Source organism: Haliaeetus leucocephalus, unplaced genomic scaffold (assembly GCF_000737465.1).
Source record: "Haliaeetus leucocephalus isolate CR32 unplaced genomic scaffold, Haliaeetus_leucocephalus-4.0 Scaffold1007, whole genome shotgun sequence".
Lineage (NCBI taxonomy): Eukaryota > Metazoa > Chordata > Aves > Accipitriformes > Accipitridae > Haliaeetus > Haliaeetus leucocephalus.
The window spans coordinates 1,578,808-1,599,358 of NW_010973443.1; the positions used below are offsets into that span (position 1 = coordinate 1,578,808).

Here is a 20,551-nt window from a genome sequence, read left to right on the forward strand (position 1 = left end):
TTGCTGAAAAATGAAGAACAAACAAAATACCAGAAAGTTTTTATGCTGAAACTCAAAGTGCACAATACAGTTGAAATGATGCTTACTTTTTTACCTGTTGCTCGCAAAAAAAAAAAAAAAGGTCCAATTTTTTTTACTAATTAATTTGTGTTAACACTTTTAGAGCAAAAACCTTCACAAAACAAGTATCTAAAAAGAAAAAGTAATTTTAGGGGAAACTTGCAAATACATGGTGATTTTCTTGAAGGACCGTTTATACAAAGAAAAAGTGTTAGGTGGTTCTTCAGCTATTTCTTATTCATTTGTTTTTAACTTAGACTGAATGCAATTACTCAGTCTCTTATTTGGCCAGGACATTAAGTTAATATTCCAATTGCTTTAAAATAGTCCATAGGGTTCTCTTCCCATAAACATTAGTTTTTAATGGCATCTTTTTTTCTTTTTTTTTTTTTTTTTTTTTACCACATCTAAAATAAACAGTACAAATACTTCAGTTTGTAGTTGTGGTTTAGCAAAGTATCAAAAGAAAAAGGCAGGAGGCACATCAGCCAATATCCTACTGCATCTGTGCTTTCCTGGAGATCTCCCAGTTGATAACCAGCCATAAATCACATCTAACAAAATCATACCCAAGAACTTATGGCTATCTATATACAAGAACCAAAGATTATGGTTGATGAAGTTAAATTTGCTTCAGTCCTACTGGTCCCAGCAATTGAGATAGAAAAGCGAACCCAAATTTCCACCATATTACAGCAAAACCACTGAGTTGACACCTCCTTCCATTTTCAAAACACTGTCAATTAATAGAGCTGTTATACCTTTTTAGCAATAATTTGTTTTTTTTCATATTGGAGCCCTCAACAAGATTAAAGACAATGTCTGGTTTTATCCACTGCTTCACTGGTTAAATGCTTAGAAGACTTTTAATGAGCTAGAAGCCTCTTGTACATAAACAAATTAACATGCATCTTCCCTCTTTTATGTTTATTAATCACCATGTGTTCACTAGGAAAGTTCTAAACAATTTACACAGGATTTCATCTTTTTACTTTTTAATAAAATCCCTGCATGCTTGAAATATTTGTTCAAAGATGTTATTCATCTTAACTCCTTGAAGAAAAGGTGTTAAGAAATTACTTGTTCTAACATCTACAAAGCAGGGTATTTTTTCCCCTTTCAAATCTTCCAGCATTATTTTATTTATTTTTTTTTTTTACCACTGCCCAACAGTGTTGATCACCAATCTAGAATATTTGCCAACTAGTGACAAAATGGCAAAGCAAAACAAATTCAGTAACAGAATCCTGGTCTCCTTTCTAGTGACTAGACTGACTGGTAAAAATGTCCTCACCAAGGATAAATCACTATAGAGCCATTACACTCAGACACCCCAGCTAAGAATCCTGGTGTTTGTGGTGTTTGGGATATTTTCCATCGGTATAAGAATTAAGATTAATGAGCAGAAAACTGCAAAGACTAGCAAGTCCTAAGAGTTTCATGTCTTCCTTAAGCATTTACTTCTGCATAATTCAGACATAAATTTCACGAAAAAGGAGTCTTCCTTTTTTTTTGTTTCATATCAGCTTCTAAGCATCTCTTCATTTAGGTCAGACTATGAATAGCAAAGGACATTTCATGGGTATTGTGTAACTGTAATGCTATCCGATTGGGCCAAACAGGACTAGAAAAGCAACAAAATTGAGGTGACCCTGACATACAACATTAAACAGTTGAACAAAGCTCCTAGCTGCAACAATATGCAACAGACTGTTTAGTTCCATAGTAGGCACATCAGAAATTCACAGGGGAGTTGAGAAATCATTTTATTAGAGACATAAAGCTAATTTGTAGCATTTTAAAACTGAAATCAAGTGGCTGTACAAAAAAAATGGATCACAACTTTTCCAAGATTTCCGCCCAGGAGGAAGATATTCTTATGTTACCTTAATTAGAAGTGCAAGTTAGCCCTCTAGTTAAATCTTTAAGTCATTGCTATGAGAATAACAGATACATTTTCACTTCTAACAAAACAGACAAGGGAAAAAAGAGATTTGATTGTAAAAGATGGAGACATTACAGCTTTTCTTGATATTCACAGGATAAAGCTCATCAGACAAGGCAAATACCCTGGTTGCTTTGGTTCCTGACTTGATTCCGTAATCTATAGTATCAGATAGCTGCACAGCTCATATCTGATTTTCTTATCATTCACTCAGAGATTATGCAAGTGATAGGGCCCTAATGACCCCCTTGTGGGGTAAGCATGGTGTGTCAACCAGTCAATGGGTCAACCAGTCAATGACAGCACTTAATGGAAAGAAAGGGAGAGGTAGGATATAAAAACCCCTGGGACACAGCACAGAAAGACATATAAGGAAAAATAAAGCAAGATCTTATGTCGTGGATGAAGTCATGCATCTCACTCACATGAGAGAAGGAACGATATATTTTGCTGTAAAAGAATGAGTTAACAAAGTTCAATGGCAAATTCGACAGTGGTTTAACAAGATTCAGTGGCAAGGTACACTTGAGTATTTACTGCATAGAGGACAGGGTCAGACAAAACTGTCAGGGAGACCCTCCCATTGAGTCATGAAGTTCAGAAGGGACTCCCTTGCGTTCTAAACTCCTTCTCAGATGGGAGTTCAGGTGTGATTGGATCCAGACTTAGTCCCAGACCTGGTCAATGGTTTATGTCTAAAGGATTACACATGCGCCATCAATCCTTTACACCAATGCACCAAGTGGCATAACCACTGGTTAATGGGGGATGTCCACTGAGAAAGCGAGGTTGAATATTCCAAAGAGGTCCATGAAAGAGCCTCTGAAGATAAAGGCCTGTACTCTAAAGAATTTACCCATTTTGTATCCTCAACCTCACTTTTAAATTCTCCAAATGGACACAGTTACTGGATTAGATGATGCTTTATTATTTCTTTCATCCAATAAACCTAATCCCTGAAGTATCACTACTTTATTTGCTTTATTTATTTTTCTTTCCAATACTACACTTCTTTCATTTATCAGACTTCACTTCATTACAGACCTGAGGATCTCAGTTCTCATCTGCTCCATATAGTTGAGTTCTCAGTCATCACAAATCTGTATGCTTCAAGTACCTGACAATTTTTGGGTAAGATCAATTAATTCATACAGTAAGCAGGAAAGAGATGAAGCAAAACATGTCTACTTTTAACCAGAAAAAAAGGCTAAGGTAACAATGGAATTTTTGGATTAAAAAACCATGTAGCTCAGAACAGTCATGAAAAATAGCAGTTATTGCAACAAAGACAGAAAAAGAGTTTCCATTTGATCAAGTTAGCACTGAGCTTCTCTGGTGGTATCGTTGTATACCCCAGGGTAAATATTTAATGTGATATGGTTCTGAGAGCACAGTACATCATTTCCAATACACTGGAAAGTATATGCTCTTCATCATGAGGATGCAGGATACCTGGGAAAGAAAACTGTTACGCAACACAAAAAGAATGACAGCTAATGACTATGGTTTAAAAGGGAAACCTGAATTAATTACCACTGCGCAATGACTTAATTTAGTTGATTTTATTTTCTACAAGGTCTTTTTATCACTTTCCCATGGTAAGTTCACAACTTTAAGTGGAAAAGTAAGCATTCTGTAGAGATGCTGCTGTTGTGCTCATGAGACTTGCACTAACTATTCATGTAGTACTTGAAGGTTGTCATCTGTCCTGGTTTCAGCTGGGATAGAGTTAACTGTCTTCCTAGTAGCTGGTACAGTGCTATGTTTTGAGTTCAGTATGTGAAGAATGTTGATCACACTGATGTTTTCAGTTGTTGCTCAGTGTTTAGACTATAGTCAAGGATTTTTCAGCTTCTCATGCCCAGCCAGGGCACCTGACCCAAACTGGCCAACAGTGTATTCCATACCATGGGACGTCCCATCTAGTTTAGGAACTGGGAAGTGGGGGGGCAGGGATTCGCCGCTCGGGGACTGGCTGGGTGTCGGTCGGTGGGTGGTGAGCAATTGCCCTGCGCACCATTTGTACATTCCAATCCTTTTATTACTACTGTTGTCATTTTATTAGTGTTATCATTATCATTATTAGTTTCTTCTTTTCTGTTCTATTAAACCGTTCTTATTTCAACCCAGGAGTTTTACTTCTTTTCCTGATTTTCTCCCCCCTCCCACTGGATGGGGGGGGAATGAGTGAGCGGCTGCGTGGTGCTTAGTTGCTGGCTGGGGTTAAACCACAACATCATCCTAGCTATGGTCTGCTCTTGTTACCTTGCATCAGGTAAGGTAAGTGATGGCTACATAGAGAAGTGTCATTTCACAATGCTAATCACAACTGGAACCTCATTTTTTAGAGTAGAATATGAATAAGGAGATTAATATGCCATACTGATTATATTATATGCAACATATATACCTCATACCACAACAGCTATTTGCTGAACCTTTGTTTTTCCTTACTTGGTAAAGGCCCACCTGCAGAGAGGTGATACAGCCAGACCTCTCCACTCATTCTGCAGTTTTCTAGATGAACTGAATCTCTGTTGTTCCTCAGTATTCCAGCTATTTTCTTATGCCTCACTGGTACAAGTCATGAGGGGAATGGGGAAAATAAGGTTGACCAATTCATAAGAGAAGAGGTTTTCCTCCCAAAGGAGCACGCTGCCTGTCATGCCTGAAGCTTAGCCACTTAGTTCTTACTAATTCCCCTGCTGGCACCTGCAGCATATTTCATACTGCTCTCCTTCTGTCAGCTTCAGCAGGGTATCAAGCAGTGAAGTCTGACAGTTGCAGCTCTGACCTGAGGGACCAGCAAGCCCGGTTCTAGCCCCTGGCACTTTAGCATCCCATTTTATCGGTGATCTTGGCTCCTTCTCTGCTACACTCTTTTTTCCTGAGAATATGGAGCAGAGACTGACAGACAGGATCAATTCCATTGCAGCTGCAATTCACAGCTCATTTCTCTGGAACTTCACACTTTACCTCTTACCACAAGTACAATGCTTTTTCAGAAACTCAATTTCAGAATCACAGAGACATTTAGCTGTATTTTTAGCATCCTGTCATTGATCATCAAAACTTGGGTTTAGAATGAAAACTCAGGTGGGAATTTTTGTCTTTTCACCACAGACTGCACAGACCTACTGAAATAAGAGATGAAGAAAGGAACGCCATGGTGATTTTCTGCCACTCCATGATACTCCAGTAGCTGCAGACACCTAGTATGTGTTAGATACTATTTGAAAGACATCTGAACAATAGGAATGAAGAATTTACTTCTTTCTTAGGCAAACTACTAGTGTGGTTTAGCTCTGCAACAACTCTTGTGATTTAAATTCCAGATTGGACTCTATTGTCCTTCCACAGGAAGTAAGGGATGAAGGGAACCAGAAAATATACAAATTTAAGATGAAAACTGAATCATTTGAGATTTAAGATATTATCCACTACAACTCTTTTAAACACAGAAGTTAATTAATGATAATTAAATGTACAAAATTTGTCACAAATTGCCTAAGCAGTCCTGTTCAAATCACTTAACATCTTTTCATATCAATTCACTGAGTAAAGTGGGAGTCATAGTATTCTAGCATCAGTATCAGAGGGTATCACATATAATTTCATGACTGGCTGCAAGGAACTTGCATACTACAGTGATGGAGACCATAAGCACATACACACTTCCGACTTCATTCCACATGCTTAATCAGGGCTACATCTGATTCAGCAGACAATTTAAGCCACATGCTTTGTTTCAAACAAGACTACTTGTGTTTTAAGTAAGTCAAACACATGCGCTAAGAGTTCACCAGCACTGGTAAAAGTGATCAGGCTGGCAGTGCACTTTACTGAATCAGAAGTACTTTCCAGGGAAGAACAAAACAGAACAGCTGAGAAGGTGACATGGAAAGTTCACTTTTCCCTGCAAAAAACCTAAATCATTAAACACTTAAAAAACTTCCAGCAACAGAGATCACAAATCTTACTTTATATATATCTATGCACACCATACTTCATCCATGTTTCTCTTTACTTGGTAAAACCCCACTCTGCAGAGGTTATAAAGCCACACTTCTCTACTCACTCGACAGTTCTCCAGATAAACAGACACTCTGCTGCTCCTCAGTAGTCTAGATATTATGTTATGCCTCAGGGGCACAGATCATGAGGTAATGAAATATTGTTTCATCTATAGGGGAACAAACTACATGCCTCCTGAGCCAGCAGCGATCAAAGTAACAATGTTTGGTTTGTTTTTAGAAAACTAATCTCAAGATTTGTATACATCTATAGTCAACACCAAACAAGAAAGTAGGTAAAATATTTTACTAGTTTGGCTTGTCCTTATTTGATTTGATTTGATATCCGATCTATACATGACTGCAAACAATTTGAGGTTGTTTGCAAACTTGGTCAGACGGTTTTGTAAAAGATCACATTCAACTGTGAAGGAGTGATATCTATACTGTAATTATTCTTCATCTGAGTTCTCCAACAACAGATTCAAGTTCAAAAAGAGCCCTTCTTTGCTCAAAACACCACATGATTTATCAGATCTGGTAACAGATCAGGGTTTTTTGAATTCCAATTTACCAAAAGCTACAGAAAGAAATAATGGGCAAGATTTTGGGTGGTGTAATTTCACAGCTTTTTAACACATTTTTATTTCAGTCACTAGAAATACTTTGATTTTACACAGCTGCATTTCAAATCCAAAGGAGCAGTCAAATTTGTTAATATAAAGAACTGCTTTTAGTTAGGACTAGAGGAAGAAAAGGGGCAATTTACCTTCATTTTTCATACTGTCCATTATTTGGGTTATAAAAGAAAGGAATCAAGTGAAGAGAAGGCAAACAAAAACCAAAGGGACAAATGACTCAGGAGTAAAACCAAAATCCTAATATGATGTTGCTGATGTCATTGTCCTGCTGAGTCGAATAATTTTAAAGTGAAATCAAAGACTAAGCTACCAGTGTGCACAAAGCTGTTGAAGATGCAGAAACAGCCCTTGGAGTGAAGAGAGGCACATTAGAGGTTGGTCATCTTACAAGATCTAAGAACACATCGTGTTGTGGCAGCAAGCAAAAATGTTAAAAGCAGCAAAGAACAACTGTAAATTTCTAAAAAGCTTGAAACACTGGTTTCATCTGGGATATCTCTACTTCCTGTCATGAAGCAGCCACAGAAATTGATAGCAATAGTTACTAAGATTATTCAGGTAAAAGTAAATGACCGCAGAAGATATCCAGCATCTCCTGGAAAGACTTCAAGTTATGTTATTTAAAATTCTTTACCAATCTTTCACTGTTACTTGCCAATAGCATTTCCAACACATCCCTCCTCCTGCAAAAAAATAGTTGCCTCCCACAGAAAAGCAGCATTTCCCTCATTCTTCTAAACGTACTCCCTGACACTTTAAAAAATGTTGGGATGTAAGCCCTGCAGAGTTTCAGCGCTAATGAGAGAAAGAACTATGAGACAGCAAAACTGAAGTGATAGTCACCTGCAATCCAAAAGAGGAAGAAATAATCAGAAATATATATATATATAAAAAATATGCTGAAAACTAGACCATACCTAGTTTTTCTTCAAGCATATTCTGGAAAAAACGGCTTCTTTAAAAAAAAAATCTTCTTTTTAATTATATTCTTTTAATTATATTCATTTGTCTTCCACAGTCAAAATGCCAGTGGAGGAAGATGAACACAAGGGTGTATGTACCCTAAAGTTATCAGGATGCTAACTTTGAGCAGTAGCCTGTGGGGATCCCTTCTGCACCCTTCCAAGTCATTGCAGACTTAAAAGCATTGAGAGGCAGGAATAAGCTTCCTGCATGTTTCCCCCAGCAACTTAAGTTCTTAAAATGAGCCAGCTTGAATCCTCACTCACTTCTCCTCAAATTCAAATGTGAGATATACTAGAGGCCTACTTTTTCCAGGAAGGATCATAAGTACTAATATCAGCTTATCACTAGAAGAATTCTTTTTGTAATATTTCAAGCTGAAACACAGGCTAAAAATATAGGAATTCTTGGGAGAGAACCACGATATTTAGCCAATTACAGAAGATTCATTGAAAGCACATTCTAATAAGCATCCAAGGCATCAGCTCACCGCTTACAAAAAATAAGTGTAGCTGTTGCTTGAAACCAGATGAGGCATGGGATTTAAGCTTTTAGTAATGTATTATTACAAGCCCTGGATACAGAAACATGAATGAGTGATACAATCCTGCATGAGAGTTTCCTTAACTTTTTCATCCCTTATTCTCCAATTCATGGCTACGCTTATCCCATGAAGCCTACGTCTTCAGGCTGACATTCACAGTTGCAAAATACATTGGTCTAATAATCAGTAACACCCTTTTAAAGTTAGTAGTATTTTTTAAGTGTTAGTTTCTACACAATGTTTTCTTTCATGAGAAAGCTGATATGAACTTTTCACATTATAGTAAAATTTAAATCTGAACCAATGCAAATTTAATCTAATATATCTTTATGTTGTCATTTTATAGGTATACTCTGAATGGTGAGTCATTTAAATTCTAACACATTTAAATAAGGAATGAAAGAAAAACATCATTTGATATATTTTTGTCAAATTACCTACATTACATGATTACTCCTCCACAATCAAAATCAGATTTTAAGTATGAATGATACAAACAAGATTACATTCCGAATCTGCAGCAGAGATTTTAGTTGCTTGCTTGAATTGACATACCTAGCTATTCAGTAATCACTTTATAATAACCCCTTTCATTTCTAAATCTACTTAGCCATCAGCTACTAGTGAGGAAAACGCTGGCATGGTTTTTACAACTACACATTAGTTTTACATTTCATGACAAGCTAATTCTAGAGAGTTTGAAAGACAGACAAGCATGTGTTCTTAAGGTTTTCTTTCTTTTGCATTAAGGAAGCACACATCTAACTGAGAAATGAAAAATAAAGAGTGCAGACATACACTTCTCACTTCACACATATGGCAGTGACAATTTATCCTAACTTCACCCCAGAAACTTCCGTGAATATGTAAATCAACAAGAAATAAAAGGTTGTGACAAATACCTCTCAGAAGAATTATTATGGCTGTTGCAAATATTCTGGTAAAGGAATAGAGTTTGGTTTGATTAAGAAGTAGAAAATTGTGAAGCATAGGTATGGGAGTGTTAAGTTTGAAATGTAGTCATAGGAACTTAGGAACTTTAGAAAATGTACTATGTGTAACCATAAGAATTCAAGTATTGTCTAAAATCAGTTAACCACAGAAACTTTGACAAAGATTTGTTTTAGGAAACTAAGGAAACCGTTATGGACACCAGTTTGCTGCTTGGAAACCCCTTACCCTTCCCATCCTCGATCTAATTATCGAGGATTCTAATCAGTAGAGGTAAGTGAGATTAACCAATGATTGTTTTAACATAAGAATATTAATAAGATGGTGTGACTGAAGGACCAATTATTAGAAAGGTTATATTTAAGAATAGACATAGTATGCATTTTTATGTAAATTAATATAGATGATGGTGAGAATCGTACTGCGCAGAATCACCTAAGAGAGGTCAAGAAGCGGACAAGTGAGGAAGACTATGGAAGACCACCAGAGGGCTTCTGAAGACCACCAGAGGGCTTCTGAAAATCACTGCGCCTGCGTGAAGAGACATTTACGTATGCTAATGGTTTATCGGAAAGTTAATGATTATGTATAACATTTTCTAGAAATTTAGTGAATATGTATAACAGGTATGTATTTAACCTGCACAGTTAGACTAGACAAGTGCACATGATAGGTGGAGTGATCCCCTGTGTGCCCAGCACTGCAATAAAGGAGTGCCTGCTTCTTAACTTCTCATTACTGTTAAGGAGTTTTATTCCGGATTTCAGTAACATGGCAAGATGGCAAATAAAGTGCCTATTTCTGGTAGATGCTACCTTTGGTAGATACTTGGATCAACATGATCTTTGAGGAAAATTAAAGTCAAATGACCCTCTTGATTGAATCTATCACAGGCATTTAACCCTTTTTCTGAGTTGATCACATGGCTGGTTTAAAGTGTCATTATCGTCCCTTTCTATCACATGTCCACGGTATGTTAACAAAGCAGATGTCATTACCTCCTGATCTGACACAGAGACGCATTTAACCAGACATGTACCTTCACACCTGTGGCACCCTTCAGAAGTTGGCACAGGTAACAGACTTCTAGATGAATTTATACAGCATGCAGCCCAGATGCTCCTCATATTTGAGAAGTCGCAGCCAACACAAAGGAAGCTGAAGGTACAAGGAATTGCTCTTGTGGCCACCTGACATACCTCCTTTACACAGTTACCATGCAACAGTATTGTCTTCACTGAACATGAAACCATCTGGTAATACAGGGTCAATACAGAAGCTTTCAGATATACTAAGAGATAGTGCAGGTGGCTGTCTCATATTTAAGTATATTCATGAGAGTAACAGACATAATTTGACCATGGACCATGAACAGGGGAAATGGCATTAATGTAACATACACTATTCTACACAGTGGTCAAAAACTGGGAACCCAGGAGAACAGTATAAACATTTAGAAGTTCTGGTGTGAGGGAAAAATTTTTTTTCTAGCCCATTTTCCTGGAAATGGCTGGAATACATCTATGACATTGTAATATGGCAAAATGTTCTCTTTATACATTAATACAGTACATCTATTTTTTTATAGTAAGTGCTTCAATCACCTTCTAATTGTGACTAATACTAAAGGCAAACCATGCACTGTTTGCTCTGCTGTGTGACACACTAGCATGTTTGAACTCATTAAGTTTTATGGTACAGATGCTTGAGTTGCCCCTGAAGTCAACTGGAGAAAAGATAAACCATTGTGTAAATTAGTGAAGATTTCAGCTGCTCAATACCTGCCATGAAAGTAGAAGCCCAGAGACTGTTTATTATGTTATGCAAAAGAATAAATGGGCAATGCTGTTTCATAGATCAGTCAGAATAAGATGTAGCAGTGTGTTCTGGTTATCACTGTGGCCTATTGCTACTGACAAATCACATTAATTCAGAGCCATTATGTATAGTGGTGTTAGCTAAATTAGGGATTGAAAACAGGCCTTTATTGAATCTAGATGACAGGACAACATGTTCATACAAATCTACGTAAAATAGAAAATGCCACCAATCAATGTTACTCATCTAAAAAGAATATTTAGCATTCTTTCTAATCTGACACATGCAATCAACCTTAACTAAATGATGTAGAGTGAGATAGGTTTTGACAAATAACTCTCAAATGCATAAACCTGATAAATGAATCAGATTCTCTGTAACAACTGGTAAAAGAAACTTTGAACTTACATACATGTCAAAAGGGAACAGAATATTTTGTCTTCCTACTACACTATTACTCTAACTACTATTAACATGTAAGTACAATAGTAAATGAGAGGTAAGTACTGTAAAGTTGAGCAGATCATCTGTTTAATTTGTGACAAGACCCTTTTCCCAAAAGAACCTCCTATGTAATTCCCAGTCAGTCTGGATACAGCCTTTAACTTTCCTTGGGTTGGGTCCATCATCAGCACGCTTCCAGGAGCTTCACACAAGCCTGAGGAGTTACGAGCTACTAAGTAAATGAAGGTGCTTTTTCACCCACCAATCTAAACCACCATCTATGTATTTGTACATTGTCAGTAACTAATAAATTGGGCCTCAATATCAGTTGCAACACTGAACTCTGATTCCTTTCTCAAGCTAGCACAAACAAGAACAGTACTTTACTCAGACTTTCTTAAAAGAAGCAAAATACAAACTTCTCCTATGCTATCTGGGTAATTCACCAAGTTTTGGATGTTTTAATTTAGAATGATATAAGAACTTTCATAAATTTTATAGGTAAAGTAATATTTGTTCTTCTGTGTATTGGGCCACCTTGTATGAAAGGGATTTCTTGCTGATTATCTTTCCCATTCAATAACTATACACAATGTCTTTATACATTAAAGTACTTGAAAAGTACCTACATTAAGAATATACACTGTTGACTTTGTTGGTTGAATATATTCAGCTTTTTTTTTCCTGCTATATCACAATATCTAGAAAATTTCTTGAAGAACTCCCCCAGATTGTTCCCTCTCTGACAGATTTCTTTGAATTTTCCTGTGACAGCTGAAGAAGTTATTTGCCACCAGTGTTCTCTGCTACACCATTCCCTGTAAAAAGGAAACATAAGGAAATATGCTTGCTGATGAAGGGAATTTATACTCTTATACTGTACTATGAAATACAGAAGAAACCAGCCCATCCTTCCTTCCAATACATTCATAACAAGGAAAGAAGCTTCCAGTGGAGGAGGAAGGAGAAGAGCTGGTAAAAAGGGGTGTAGTGGATGGTAAACTGCTTCAAAGTTAATTCTCTTTTTCCTCATAAGATTTAACAGTCCTAAGACTCCCACAGAAATACATATACCTGGGACTTTGATGTCTGCCTCAGATACAGAAATACATGATACTACTGACGAAAATTGTGGGCAAAGGAATACAAGCACAGAATAAAGATGAAAATATGAAAATAAACATGCTTTCGTGTAACGTATCACAGGTTTAGTTAAGCCTGTCTTATTTCTTTTAAGTCATGCTTTATTTCCACACGTGGTCTTGAGCCTGTGTTGTTTATTTCCTTTCTCTAGTCATAAAGATTAATCATTTATCAGGACTACATTTCCCTATGCTGCCTGCAGCATCCCCTGCTTTAATTGCTACAGGTCACTTTGCATTTGGTTATGTCCTTTTGCTTCCTTCCCCTCTTCTAAATTTGGTCCTGTCAAGTGGATTAAAGAATGTGTGTACTTATGCCAGAACCATAACTGACATGGAAGAACACAAAGCAGCCATCAAATATTCAGGAATCTGGAGGTCATGGGAGGTTGCTAAAGTACCTGCGATGCTGAGTGAAGAAGAGGGGCCAGGACTAGATTACAGTTTCACTGGTCAAAGACAGGCAGTTACTTCACTGTTGAGACATAAGCCAGCTCCACAGGTCACTCAGGAGACCTGGATCACAGTTTTACTACACAGCTCAAGGAAAACACAGAAGAGGTGGCTGGTAAATGTCTACCAGAAATAAGCTGGTATGACAAATTACAGAACTGCATATGACAGCAATTACATAAATCTGAAAACTGTCTAATTCTATCACCAGTGACCCAGGATTCAAAGTCCATTAAGCATTGTTTTTTCCAATTGAACTGAACTAATGGAAAATAATTGCTACTCTGAAAAAGGTCATACACAAAATAATAAAAAAGCAAGTGCTATACAGTCCCTATATGTTACTCTAATTTGAATTTAAAAATTGCTGACACCTGTTATGAATCATGCAGCTTTCCAAGCACAGAAGTTTCTCATCGCAGGCTTTCCTCTATCACAATTACGAAAGTAAAAAATTCAGGATAATAAGTTACATAGAGTTTGTGGAGTGCTCAGGTTTTCATTTTTAAGGGTGCTTTTCCTAACAAAACTGCAAAGAGAGTAAAAAGGAAGCAAAAAACCCCCCAAGCCCCAAAGCCATAAAAGGCAACAAGAGCCTCCAACAGCTCAAAATCAGCAGCTCCCAGAGCTTTTGGTCACAGAATAGCCACAGAATTGTCCTTATTTAAAAAATGAAAATAAATTTTTAAAATAGTTTAATTTTAGAAAATAGGAAATATTCAGAAAGAGATAAACCACACGTTAAGTATCGAAATTTGCATTTGCGTTACAGGAAATGTAAGCTATTATTTGTAACTCAGAATTGAACCAAACGAGAAGGTGACAGTAGAAGAGCTGCTGCTTTTGCATTTGCAGAATGGTTTAGGGGTCACCTGTTATAATCTTGAATTATGATGATGCTTATTTTTTTGTCGGTAATCTACATGCATATAAAAATGGTTTGCTGGATTTAGTATACATATGCACACAAAATCTACAAATATTCATATAATGTGTAACTAAAGCTAGAAGTTTCTCGACAGCTGATCATCTGCCTTTGTGCTTATGTAAGCCTGCCAGTAGCACAACTGCACTTCAAATTACATTATAGTTGTAGGAACATATAATTTCATTGACTTGTAAATAAGATTGTGATATTCAGAACTCCATTTCCAGTAGTTAATCTGAAAAAACGGAACGTAGCCATTAATAAGATATTATAAACATTAATTGCTGTTGTTGGACTAGATGGTGCAAACACTCCTGTGAGGTCTTCCAGACTGGATCTCAAAGGTCAACTGTAGAGACAAATCGGAAAAAAAAATGACAGAAAGACAATATGACAGAGACTTGAAGTCAACAAAAGCTCATTTGATTGCTGGCCCCATCCAACCCATCAGCTAAAGTCTGTGTAGATCAGTATTATTGACACAGATGATAGGACTTAGTGGTAAGATCCCTGTACTGGAGAATTTGAAGCCAGAGCTCAGTTTCTGGCTTAGGCACTTGTCACCAGAAGATCGTAAAAATCCCACTCAACACCTCAGAGTTGAATAACTAAATCCTCTGTTTGTAAAGCACTTTGATATTTATGGCTCAAAGGTGCTACGTTGGAAGAAGGTATTATTAGTTTTTCAGCATGCTCTGAAAGTTGAAAGAAAAGCAACATGAAAGTCAGGGTGTCTCTAGCTATTCCACTGCTGAGGACACTCACCAATTCATACAACCACATTGAGTCTAAATGTATGTAGTCTGCTTCACTAATACACGACTTCAGAAAAGTCAACAAACTGATGTCAGGGAAGGCAAGCCCTTAATTCATGACAAACAGGTGAGTTAGGATGGTTCATTGGGTGCAGCTGCCCAGGCACTGGCAGTGGGGCTACAGGAGCGGCCTCTGTGAGGAGAGGCCTGGGCTGCCCGTGCTGGACACAGCCGGTTCCAGCCGGCTCCAACCAACTCACCACAGGGCACAGCTGTGAGGAGGGGGAATTTTGTTGTTTCAGTTTGTCTTTCGCACTACCCAAAGCTATTTCAACTGGCAATAAATTAAATTAATTTTCCCCAAGTTGAGTCTGTTTTGCCTGTGACCCTAACTGGTAAATGATCTCCCTCTCTTTACCTTGACCCACGAGCTTTTCCATCGTATTTTGTCCCCCTGTCCTATTGAGGAGGGGGAGAGAGAGAGCAACTGGGTAGGCGTCTGGCAGCCAGAGCCAAATGAGGTCAACTCACCACAGGTGGGTTTGTATTTTGAATATTTAGGTCAGATCCAGGTACAAGTAAGCGTTGCCTGAATGAAGAATACAGTATCAAGACCTCAGTAAATAGCAGACTAAAATAGACAAGAAATTTTGCACTATACAGATTTTAAGTCTTGATGAATTCACAGTGTATTAAGTATTGGAGCAGAAAGCAATTGTTTTAAACTGTATCAGCACTAGCAGCATGTAACCATGGAAATTAAAACAATATTATTTTTTAAAATTACAAAAGACTACTCAAAATATAGAAAAAGGAAGTATCGAAGAAAGAACATCTTTCTTCTGATAACTACATTTCTGTAAGTCTGTGAAATTATTAAAGACACAGACATTTTTTACTCCTGCAAAATAGTTAGATATGCTACAGAATAATTATTTTAATTAAGAATTAAATTAAACAGGGACTTTGCATGGACAGAACTTTCAAGAAGCCTTAAAGCACATTACTGTTAGACCTCTGTGAAAATATTTTGACCAGGATTTTCCTACTCCTTATTCATATGGAGATTTTACTACCTTAATGCATATTTACAAGTATTCTAATATAGGAGCAGTTCCCAACTGGAAAAAAAAAACCCACAACCAAACCCAACACCAAAACCATAAAAAATCTGGCCTTTTAAGAGTTCAAGCAGAAGGTACTCACATGACAGCTCAGAAGTATTTAAGTCACTTCAGCCCTTTCACTGAACGCTGCATCTAATACTACCATTAAAAATACAAGCGAATAGGGGTTGGAGGGACTGGTCCCTCATGATGCAGTCCTTGCTTATGACAGAAGAAAAAACTCAGTAGGCAACAGCATGGAAGCACTTATGTGGTAATTTATGTAATAATGTTTAGCATGGTACAAAAGCATTCTTGATTTAACTTCACTGATCTGAGGCTTCTTCTAACACTGGCTTGTGCCAATAATGAAAAATAGATACCATTCTTGGATGTGTTACAGTTGTTCAATATGGCCACATGACTATCCCTGGAGAAAATCTGGTTTAAATTATAAGCTAAAATGAGAGAAGAAAAATCCTTCTACGAGCCCCAGAGTAGTTGTTTTCTCTCTGAATTCAGCCACTGTGTAGCCATATGTGTGGCTGCCATAGCAAATCTTCTGTAGCCCAGTACACCAAGGAAAGATTTGCAAGTTCAGGAGACAGGCATCCTTTGACCTCTCCAGCATGCTGCAGCACAGCAATTCCCCACAGAGTCCTATGGTGCACAGGATCCCTGTACTGACTTTCTGCCTACAGCAATGGCACCTTAAAAGCTCCCAGCCATACCTGAGGCCCATTAGTGAAAGCAGGCTAAGAAAGGCAAGTTTTGCCTTAATAGAAAAGGAATGTGGATGAAATATTACTGTAGGTGAAAGAGGTAAGACAGAAAAGTCTCACGCACTCTCAAGTTTCCCATCAAATACGAAATTGTCACCAAAAGTCAAAATATGACACTGTTATGAACACCAGGAGATTGGGCCATATAAGGTTAACCTATCATATTCAGGGAACTTCTCATCCTTCCTGCTTAGGGCTGTGTTTGAACATGCAAATGCCCCAGGAGAGATGGTCACCATAGGACTATCCTGTACCCCTGGGCATGTGCCTAGTATCATGACTGACATGAAGTCCTATGCTTTGGAGGCATCCCAAGAATTTTCATCCTTGCTGTCTTGTTTCCTGAGTGACAGGTGTAGTAAAAGCTGCTGGCTCACACAAACAGGAAAACACACTTTTGGTTTTCTTCATTTCTCTCCATTGCTCTTGGCAAAATGCAGCAAGAAGTGGAGAAGGGAACCAAGGCTCCAGTTATTCTCAGATGCCTCCAGGAAGTGCAGGGGACCCACCACAGACAGACATGTAATCAGATAATGAGGGAGCTCAAGGATGCTGGAAACCTTTGGTTATTCCTATGACCATGCAGAGATGCTTAGTGAAAGCTTCAGGTTAACCAGACTGTCTGATAAGAAGCAGAAGTGCCAAATGTCTCATCAAAAAGCTTCTTCTCAGTCCTAGTTGGTAGTTTAATTTAGCAGATTCAGGGCATAAGAAAAAACAGCTGAATAAAGACAAAGCTGTTTATTTAAATTAGGCTTTGGCTCAGAATGTCACCTGTCACCAGAGGGAAGCACTATAAGTCAATGCTATAGGTGAAAGACCAGAACAGGTAGTGTTTATGTGTGCTGTGCAATGCCACATTACATATTTGTAAGAGGGCTTTAAAAAGACAAACAAAAAGCTTAAAAAGCTGGACCTATTATTATGGAGTTTCTGCCTTTTAGCAGAGGGAAGTCTAAACCATGGTTATGGCATCTATTTTTACAAGGTTATGCCAAATGGCCTACCCAAATTTTCTCTAGATAAGTTTGCAGTAACAAGTTTAAAAACACATAGAAGTTAGTTACAAATGGCAGAACAAACCCTGAGGTTTCTCGCAGCTTCATAGGCATTAATCGTGATCCATATATAAAAGTACTCTCCATGAATTCACATAAAATAAGGCAATAATTCCATCTCTGGTTTCCAATGACATGAACAAATTATGCAAGATTCAATCCTGTTGTTTATAATGTTGCTAGAATCTCTTGATAAAAGTAAAGCCTAATGTTTATAACTATAGACACATTATTCTTTACAGTATGCTCAGCAGACCATAGGATTACGTACATGACTGTATGTTGCTGAAACAATTTTACTCTCAGTACAACTGAAAAGCTATTTAAAACTACAATAAATAAACCCATTTGCTTCAGCAGAATTTGCAACTCATTTCAAATTTTAAAAATAAAAATAATTATCCTGATCTTAATGTAGAGCTATCTCTTAAGTCAAGAGGGAAATATATGGGCAACAAAATGAATACAGCAATACTATGGAGACAAAAGAAACAGGTGTATGAAGGCTGTCCTACATATACACGAAAATACTTTATTCTTGCCCAAGGCACTGTCTGGAATGTCCTGGAAGAAAATTCCTAATAGCTGGTTTAAGCTTTCTCCATTTCCTTTAATGAAGAATGAAGAAGAAGATCTGAAACATTCTGAAGGCAATCTACCAAAAACTGACTAATACAGAGCTCCCTGTGCAACGCCCAGCAATAATTATAAAGATCACTGTACATACAAAAATGCCATTAAAAAAACATAATCAACAGTCAGAAAAATGCCAGCCAGTATCGCAGACATCACTGAAAATCCTGAGTTCCTTTATTTAGTTACAAAAATCAAAGAATTTTATTGTTTTTCAATAAAGCTACAGAAATGCACAAACAATGCTGGTATCAATCCGAGTGCTCTTGTGGTTATGTTGTATATGCCTTTAGTATTACATTTAGAGGTAGGTATAGCTGTTTGTCTTACCAGGAGAGAAATTTACCAGTGATCTGCAGATATCTCACTCCTGTGTAAATATACTTTTATATGCATTTAAGTCTGGAAGTCCATATGGCAACACTAATGATTGCTGTTTCAATTTAAAGTACATCTGCATATCCAAAATTTAAGGAAGGCAATGTCAGTAGATTAATTTTTATCGTGAATAGTAGCAAAGATAAGACTGGATTTTAAGGAATGGAAGCTGCTGGCCAGAGTCCAGAGGAGAAAAAAAGAAATGTTTTCTTTACAGAAGGACCATCAAAAAGGAGAAGAAAAAGAAAAAAAAAATCTTTAATTACCAACTTTACTTAGCAATTATTCCAATCAGAGAAGTATATGGATAGCACAATCCATAAACTTGTTATGCTGTGAATAGTCATTGCTTTTCACTTTGAGTTTGTTTCTGTAAATAAAGTCTTTTTTTCAGTAATCTTGTGGAAACAGAAAACTTAACTTTTATAATACGATATCTGAGGTTGAAGAAGAGAAGTCTTCCATATAAATCAAACATTTATGGCTTGAGGCATATGGCCAAATAAAGCTGGTAATTCTTAAGGTTTCCTTTCCTTTTGCAACTGACTCTACTTTCTAAAATGTGTTTGTTTCACTTGCATCCAAAATAAAAACAACTTCGTTAGATGGCAAATGGCTCACCTTGTGACTACAGGCTAACATCTCAATCTTCTATTATAGTAAAACACACTCCGTCATTTTGGTTCAGGCAACCTGAAACCTAATGTACACATCCAGGGGCAGAATTCAGCCATGTGAGTGCAAAAAAAAGAAATCTATCCTTTTGACAAAAGACAAATTACAATGTTACAAAGCTGAGCCAAGCATATTGCCTAGGGTATCTGCAAACTGCTTGCAAACTGTTCACCTACTAGTTGTAAAGTAAGAAGACAAAGGACTAGAGGCCCCTGTATCTACAGTAATACAGCAGACCTGAGGTCCTTGAATCATCAAAAAAACCCAGTACATTTGAAATATTTTTCAATTCATTTCTCTTTTTTGTTAAGCACATAATTTCACTTAATGGCTTTCCCTTACTCTACATGAAGGTCCTTTAATCTTTCATATAGTTTCTAGCATGATAAAACACAGTCAGCATCCACTTTCATTAAATATTTTATGATTACTTGGCTCTCAAAAGCTTCTATGATTTTTATTGTAGATTTTGGATGTTTTATAAAATCCTAAAAGTACATCAAGAAGTATTTATGCCTTAAAACTTAGCTAGGTATACATTGTGATACAGAACAGCTAGTCTGCATTATATCTGAGAAATGCTTTCATTCAAAATAATGCATGAGCATTTAATATGTGGCAACCAAAGACTTGAGCATACAGCTTTGTTTTTATCCATTCATTTCAATGTCTTCAGGACTAATACAACTTGTCTATGCTATTACGCATCAGTGGTTTATTTTATTAACAAAAGTTATGAAGGTGTTCCCTATGAAATGAAAGCATTTACTAGAGTGCCTACCTCTAGGAATACTGAGAAGCCTCCATGAGTCTACCTTCCCTTTATTTAAGAAACAATGTTGGCAGTTGATTTAGTCTGCAAACTCAATCTGGAGACATCTCTGCCTGGGAAAACACTCCAGTCCTCAAAAGCTTTGCTGTCTTTGCTTCTTTGGCAACATAGCCCTGCAAGTTTGTGACCCCTAGCAAATGGATTCATAGCAAGTTTGCTGCTAGCGATATTTGTGTCTCGTATATGCTCCCATATAACGTTTTGATAAGTTCTTCAGGAAACCACTGTAACCTTAGGGTTTGGAATGGGTGCAGCACACACCTCAAAAGTCCATATGACGACTAGATTGTTGTGATTGTCAAGCAATGAGGCTGTCCTACCAGACTGATGACAAATTTAGTCTTGCAATCTGTCATGACATTTTGCTAGAGCAATTCAATTTCTTTGAACGAACCAGTTTTGCTCCGTCATTTTCCTGCAAGGCAGAAGG

At 37.2% G+C, this 20,551-nt stretch overlaps 1 protein-coding gene across 1 annotated transcript in view; it reads right to left on the reverse strand.

Moving 5' to 3' along the window:
• The window catches only part of PTPRM (protein tyrosine phosphatase, receptor type, M), a 340,322-nt gene that overhangs the window by 232,626 nt on the left and 87,145 nt on the right, over positions 1–20,551 (reverse strand). The window lies entirely within an intron of this gene.